This window comes from Dermacentor silvarum, chromosome 4 (assembly GCF_013339745.2).
Source record: "Dermacentor silvarum isolate Dsil-2018 chromosome 4, BIME_Dsil_1.4, whole genome shotgun sequence".
Taxonomy (NCBI): domain Eukaryota; kingdom Metazoa; phylum Arthropoda; class Arachnida; order Ixodida; family Ixodidae; genus Dermacentor; species Dermacentor silvarum.
Window position 1 is genome coordinate 71,513,083 of NC_051157.2, and position 8,014 is coordinate 71,521,096.

The window sequence follows — 8,014 nt, forward strand, 5'->3', positions numbered from 1 at the left end:
ACTTATTGTTTGTACTAGGAAGCTGTGATAAGAAAGTTTACTTCGGAGACCAGAGTGCGTCGAGTTATTTTGCAACAGCCCGATATCCTTCTCTGCTCGAAATGATCGCAGCGACCAACGTTTGCATGGCCGTCTAGTCGTCTGAGGAAACAACTAAAGAATCAAAAGTAATTATTTCTTCTGTGCACCGCTTTTACTTGCGTCATTTTGTCTCGATGAGAGGATGGCTTCGCGCCCTGCGCCTCTACAATGAAAATATATGAAAATTCTGAAAAAATTGTTTTCAAATGGGTAGTAGTAACAGCTAGCAAAGATTTATTATTTACAAAGGGCAGCGAAATATTTGTTCGGCCATCATCCAAGGTATATGAAAGCTCGAAGAGAAACTTCCTTTTAGACACCCATCTATCAAGAAAATGACGGCGTGTTGAAATTGTCGCTATCTGTGTGTCAGGGGGACAGCTTCTGCCAAAAAAAAAAAGAAAATATGATGTCACCCCCGGAAGTGGGAACGATGTCGGGATGTTATACTCCTTCGTCCGAATCTCTAAATTTCATTAAGGTGCGGCATTCTGGTAATTTTTCTTCGCTTAGCTTGTAGTTCACCCAATTCAGTTTACACTCGAGTGTTTTTTAAGCCCGCTTCTTTACACCCCTTAAGCACGTGAGGGTATGGGATGAAGGTAAATGTTAGCGCCAGAGAGGTTTCTAAAGCCAGTTCCCTTTTATTCGTCTAGATCACTACATCAGGGGTCCCCCCTCCTCACGTGTAGAGTAGCAAACTGGACAAAGTCTAGTTAACCTCCCTGACTTTCCTTCCTTCCTCCCTTCTCTCTATCTCTACATCAGGGGTCTTCAAACTAAGGCCCGTGGTCCGCTTTTGAACGGCCCACGGTCGGCAGTGGTTAATCTGAAGACAATCCGCTCGCGGGCACGCTGTTTTACTCCACAAAACCTCCGCTGCACCTCCACCTGCGAGCTGGGCTTCTCCGTGAAACTTTGTGCCATTGCGTTTCATCCTGGAAACCGGCTTCGATGCAATTACAAGATCACGCCACGATGCCACCTCTTCCGAGGCAGCACTAACCAATCAAGGGCCTCATGCTACCATCACGCGAGGAGAACGTGACGGTAGCATGGCTCGCCCCAGTCACCACGCCAGAAAACAGTGTAAGATTTTTCGACTTCGCCAAGGCACGCTTGGCCCAGAGAGCTTTCGCCAGCTTTTGGCCCGCTAAACTTCTATATGTGTGTCGCCATGTAAAGCTCCTTTCATCAGCCCACAGCATGCAGAAAGCTTCCGCCCACGCAACCATGATACCGTAACAGGAGAGGAAATATTTAAAGAATGAGAAACAACTAATCACCGTACAGCTTGCAGTGGGAAAAACTAAAATCTGCCACTTTTAATTTGAGGGGAACCATGTTCGAGGAGTTAAAAAAGGACTCGAAGGGCAAATAAAAAAGCTGCTGAAGTCGGTGGATTCTCGAGATCAGGATTCTTGTACTGCCTGATCCATGATCAGGCGTCCTGTGCGAAATACATGGGAATGTGTTGTAACCTGAAACCTGTTGTTCCAGGTGCTGTTATGGGCTCGCATGGGCTCAATCACCGCCAGTTCCAAACATTTATAAAGGCGACGGAATCTTAGTGGGTAGCCATGACGTATCAGATGACAGTTTGATGGCTGAACTTCGTAAAAAGGCTTTTTTAACCTTAGAGAAGAAATAAGAAGCTCCTTGCACAGACGCATTGCCCCTAGCCACTTCTGCTGCACAGTTACGCTCTGGAAACTGGGCTTTTGTGCCGACTTAACGGACCACATGATTGAGCTCCATCTGAAGCGTAAGGAGAGCCACAGCTCAATTATGACCAGTACATGGACATAAACATTGACATAAATGAGTTCATTATAAACATGCATTTTTTAAGAGTAAGGTGCAAAATCGCAAGTGGAAGCTTTTCTACAGACGTTCCAAGACTAATACCGCAAATGCTTCCCTATTTCGGACATGAATCCTCGGCGACTTGCATTCACAGCGTTGCGAGCGTTTCGCTGACCTCTATGCCAGAAAGAGAAACTACAATTGTTCTAAAATCAATCTAGTGGCGTCAATTACAAGTAACTGAACTGCCACCAAGCGACATCTTCAAGTACCAAGGAAATATTTTCGGGGGGGGGGGGGGGGTTGCGCAGACAACAACGGCAACAAATATTTATATTGTACCAGAGCACATCGGCACCAGCTCTGTGCCAGCGAGTGTGTGGAAGAAGACGTTGACGATCGTGTGGTTCGCGCTAGGTCGGTTTTCAACGAGCCAGCTTGTTTAACCGCTTCATCTAGTCTACCTGCAAAATACTCTTGTTGCATTTGGTGGAAGTGCTGGGTAGTCCCCTTCAGCGTCCTGGAACTCCGCAGCCGTACGCTACCATCTGCCTTCACGATGACCGAGGACGCCGGCCCCTCGCGAGCTTCTCCCGCTCCCACACCTGTCGTGTGCTCTGGGGTGCTTCGTATGCGTGATCCTCCAGTCTTCAGTGGCACTGACGATCACGACGTGGAAGACTGGCTGGCCGAGTATGAACGTGTTAGTGCAAACAACAAGTGGGATGACCGCGACAAGCTGACTCACGCCATCTTTTATTTTACCGGCGTGGCCCACCTGTGGTTCAAGAACCATGAAGCTGATTTTACCACCTGGTCAGCTTTCAAAGAGACCCTCGTTTCGTTTTTCGGCCGGCCAGCGGTGCGCAAGCTTCGCGCTGAACACAGCCTCCGCGGACGGTCTCAACAAATTGGTGAGACCTTCACCAGCTACATTGAGGATGTCATCGGCCTCTGTAGGCGGGCGAATGCGTCCATGTCGGAACCTGACAGAATCAAACACATAATGAAAGGCATCGACGATGACGCCTTTCATATGCTCGTGGCCAAAAACCCACAAAGCGTTACTGAAGTTATTGAACTTTGCCAAAGTTTTGACGAGCTGCGTAAACAGCGCATCTCCACACGTCGCCCTGGAATGCAAACGGCTGACGTTTCAGATTTGGCTCCCAGCACCGCTAGTATTGATTACACCTCGTTGCTGCCTCAAATTCAGCAATACGTACGCGAGGAAGTGGCACGTCAGCTCTCTCTTGTGGCATCGGTCACTGAGCCTCTCCCCCCACTGGACCAGTCGCTTCGCCGGGTTATTCAGACGCAAGTTGCTGAAGCCCTACCGTCCCCCGCTTCACCGCCGCAAGTTACGGCGCCGTTAACTTACGCTGAGGCCCTTACACGATCTCATGCCCCGCCGACGCCAGTCCCATCCAGCCCAGCCACCAACTTCTACACGCCGCCAAGTCCGGTACGGCCGGTTTACGTACCTATCTCGCATCCAAGACCACCTTTCAACCCCTGGCGCACTCCGGACAACCGGCCAGTGTGCTACGCTTGCGGTATTCCGGGACATGTTGCGCGCTTCTGTCGCCGCCGCGGACTCTATTTTCGCGATGGCGCTCCCAACCTTAGTCATGTCCCTCAACAAGCTACGCACCGTCTTACATCTGACGCCACGGACTCGTATTCACGTCGCCCCGCCTTCAGTTCACGCCGATCTCCTTCTCCCCGCCGCCGCTCCCTTTCCCCCATGGTTCGCCGTTCCAACCATGCCCAGGAGGAAAACTAACAGCCGCAGTTCCTGAGGCAAGAACTGCGCCGTCGTCGAAATTTGCAAGGCCTCTTCTTTCGCCGCCTAACGAGATTGTAGTGTTTATAGACGGTGTCGCGACGAACGCTCTTGTCGACACAGGAGCAGCTGTTTGTGTGATTAGTGAGATTCTCTGCCGCAAACTGAACAAAGTGACGACTCCGCTTTTTGATATTTCGCTACGCACAGCGAGCTCGCAGCACGTGAAGCCTTCGGCCACCTGCACCGCTCGTGTTTTAATTCAAGATGCGCTCTACATCGTCGAATTTGTCGTCCTTTCTCATGCATCGCATGCCGTTATCCTGGGCTGGGACTTCCTTTCCGCGCATCATGCAGTTGTCGACTGCGCTCGTGCACAACTCGCCTTGTCTCCGTTCTGTACCGCAACCGTCGATGACCGTCGCCCGTCTGCTAAAGTGGTTGTCGCTGCTGACGTCGTCATCCCTGCTTTCTCTGTCGCCTTAGTGTCCGTCACCTGTGACGCTGTCCCCAATTCAACTGCACTTTTTGTACCGTCTGAGAAATGTGCGCGTCGCCGGGACGTTGTCCTACCGTTCGCAGTCGTCACACTTGATGATGATTCCAGTGCAGTTTACGCGTGCAATCCGTTTCCCTGCCCTTCAACTCTATTACGTGGCGAATCTGTTGGGCGTCTCGACACTTTTGATGCCATCTTTCCGTTTGATGCGCCTTGCGATACGACCCCACTGCCTATCGATGCCGTCACTTCTGCCGCCGCTCCCGCCCCACCCGACCACGACGTCTTGTTGCGCAGCGTCGATAACGCGCTCCCGCAAGCTCAGCGCAATCAGCTCGTTCAACTCCTTGACCGTTTTCGGACCTCTTTCGACATGGGCCGACCTTGTTTGGGGCGCACGTCAGCGGTTGTTCACCATATTGACACCGGTCACCATGCTCCACTGCGTCAGCGTCCCTACCGAGTGTCACACACCGAGCGCAGCGTCATCAGTGAACAAGTCGATGACATGCTGCAACGTGGCGTGATCCAGCAGTCACACAGTCCGTGGGCATCTCCGGTCGTCCTGGTACGGAAAAAGGACGGCTCAATCAGATTTTGCGTGGATTACCGCCGACTGAACAAGATCACACGTAAGGATGTTTATCCTCTACCACGAATAGACGATGCTCTAGATTGTCTACAAGGTGCCGAATTTTTTTCTTCCCTGGATCTTCGCTCTGGATACTGGCAAGTGCCGATGGCTGAAGCGGACCGTCCAAAAACGGCTTTTGTGACCCCTGACGGGTTATACGAATTTAATGTGATGCCCTTCGGCCTGTGTAATGCGCCTGCAACTTTCGAGAGGATGATGGACACTATCCTCCGGGGACTTAAGTGGCGTACCTGTCTTTGCTACTTAGACGACATAGTTGTCTTCTCTCCCAATTTTGAATCTCATCTCGATCGCCTCGAGCAAGTTCTTGAGTGTCTCACGGCCGCTGGTTTGCAATTAAACTTGAAAAAATGCCATTTTGGTGCCAGGCAGCTTACGATTCTCGGCCACGTCGTTTCACAAGAGGGAATCCTACCAGACCCTGCCAAACTGCGAGCCGTTGCTGAGTTTCCCAAGCCAACCACTCTTAAAGAGCTCCGTAGCTTCATCGGCTTGTGCTCTTATTTTCGGCGTTTCATCCGTAATTTCGCCTCTATTATCGCCCCCTTGACTCAGCTACTTGCCAGCAGCGCTGACCTCTCGGCATGGAATCCCGATTGCGACGAGTCATTTACTACGCTCCGCCGGCTCCTTACGTCCCCTCCAGTACTGCGCCACTTCGATCCCAATGCGCCTACTGAAGTTCACACGGACGCTAGCGGTGTCGGTCTTGGTGCCATCCTCGCCCAACGCAAAGACGGCTATGACGAGTATGTCGTTGCATATGCCAGCCGTACCCTAACAAAGGCAGAGTCGAACTATTCTGTAACGGAAAAGGAATGCTTGGCAATTATTTGGGCAATCAGCAAATTCCGTACTTACCTTTACGGACGCCAGTTTGACGTTGTGACTGACCACCATGCCTTATGCTGGTTGTCATCTATGAAAGACCCCACTGGCCGCCTCGCACGTTGGGCTTTACGCCTTCAAGAGTATGACATACGTGTCATTTATCGCTCGGGACGCAAGCATTCAGACGCCGATGCCCTATCCCGTTCTCCGCTGCCTCCTGACCTACTTTGCTTACGAACTTCCACCTGCGATTCGTCGTCCCTCAGCATCACCGACATGCCGGCCGAGCAACGCAAGGATCCCTGGATCGCTTCTCTGCTTGACGTTCTCTCTCACCGTTCACTTGAATCTGTTTCACGCACCATTCGTCGTCAAGCGCATCACTTTGTCGTTCGTGACGGCTTGTTGTACCGGCGCAATTACCTAACCGATGGCCGCAGGTGGCTGCTTGTTATCCCCCGTCATCTGCGCTCGGACATATGCACCGCCTACCACGACGATCCTCAATGCGGCCACGCTGGCGTATTCAAGACCTACTCCCGCTTACGCCTGAGGTATTACTGGCGCGGCATGTATCGATACATTCGCCAGTACGTGCGATCATGCCTTTCGTGCCAACGCCGCAAGACTCCCCCTCATAGCACCGCTGGTCCTCTACAACCTTTACCGTGCCCTACACGACCATTTGACCGTGTTGGCATTGATCTTTACGGTCCCCTCCCGAACACTCCTGCGGGCAACCGGTGGATCATTGTCGCCGTCGACCATCTCACACGGTACGCTGAAACATCTGCGCTGCCAGCTGCCACCGCGATAGACGTCGCTCGCTTCCTTCTTCGCCGCCTCATTTTGCGACACGGTGCGCCCCGTGAATTATTAAGCGATCGTGGCCGCGTCTTTCTCTCAAACGCTATTGAGGCACTGCTCCAAGAATGCCGCATCGTTCACCGCACCACCTCTGCGTACCATCCTCAAACAAACGGCATGACGGAGCGTTTCAACCGTACCCTTGGAGATATGCTTGCGATGTACGTGTCCGATGATCACTCCAATTGGGACCAGGTGCTCCCCTTCGTCACGTACGCCTATAACTCTGCGCCACAAGCTACCACCGGCTTCTCCCCTTTCTTTCTTCTATATGGACGTGAACCATCATGTTCAATGGACACCATTCTCCCCTACCGACCCGATGTCTCTGAAGCCACGCCCGTTTCCGAAGCGGCTGCTTATGCTGAAGAGTGTCGTCAACTGGCTCGCTCGTTTACCGCGCAAGACCAATGTCGCCAAAAATCTCGCCATGACGAATCTGCATCTAGCGCCCACTATTCCCCGGGAATGCTAGTTTGGCTCTGGGTCCCATCCACTACTCCCGGCCTTTCGACCAAGCTTCTCTCGAATTACCACGGTCCCTACCGAGTAGTAGAGCAAACATCTCCCGTCAACTACATCATCGAGCCGCTCGAGCCATCTTCCGACCACCGCTGCCGAGGGCGTGAAACAGTTCACGTCACTCGGCTGAAACCGTTCTACGACCCTCCTGTGCTGTCATTCCCCTAAGTCGCCAGGTTGGCTCCTTTCTGCGCGGGGAGTGATTGTACCGGAGCACATCGGCACCAGCTCTGTGCCAGCGAGTGTGTGGAAGAAGACGTTGACGATCGTGTGGTTCGCGCTAGGTCGGTTTTCAACGAGCCAGCTTGTTTAACCGCTTCATCTAGTCTACCTGCAAAATACTCTTGTTGCAATATTATCAAAATTTTGCTTTAATACGGTGGTACAAATATATGGTATTATATGAACATGCACCTGCAATATAATGACATATATGATATCTGTAAGCTATGCTGAGCAGTATATTCATCATCATCATCAGCCTATATTTATGTCCACTGCAGGACGAAGGCCTCTCCCTGCGATCTCCAATTACCCCTGTCTTGCGCTAGCGTATTCCAACTTGCGCCAGCAGTCATGAGGGAGGTAGTGGCCGAATACTGCACCAGGGAGACCAATTCCTGTTCTGGTGAGGGAGTGACTTTGATGAAGCTTAGTGGGCCTGCCTAGTTTGGTTGCACCTGAACTAGTATAGCCCCACTAGCTCTCGGCAATATGTATTTTTTTTCTTTGCCGGTGTCAGGCACCACTCCATGCCTGAAAATGTAGTGGAATGGAGCAGGATTCGAACTTACGACCTTCAGATTTGAAGTCGGGTGTTCTACCTCTACTCCACGCCACCTTTTTAGCAGTATATTCACGCAGCAATAATTTCGCGGATTGTTGGGACCCCGTGAAATCATCTCAGGTGCCGGCCAGGGACGAAAACATTGCTTTTAAGGGTTTGACGATTTTGGTTTGTTTAACT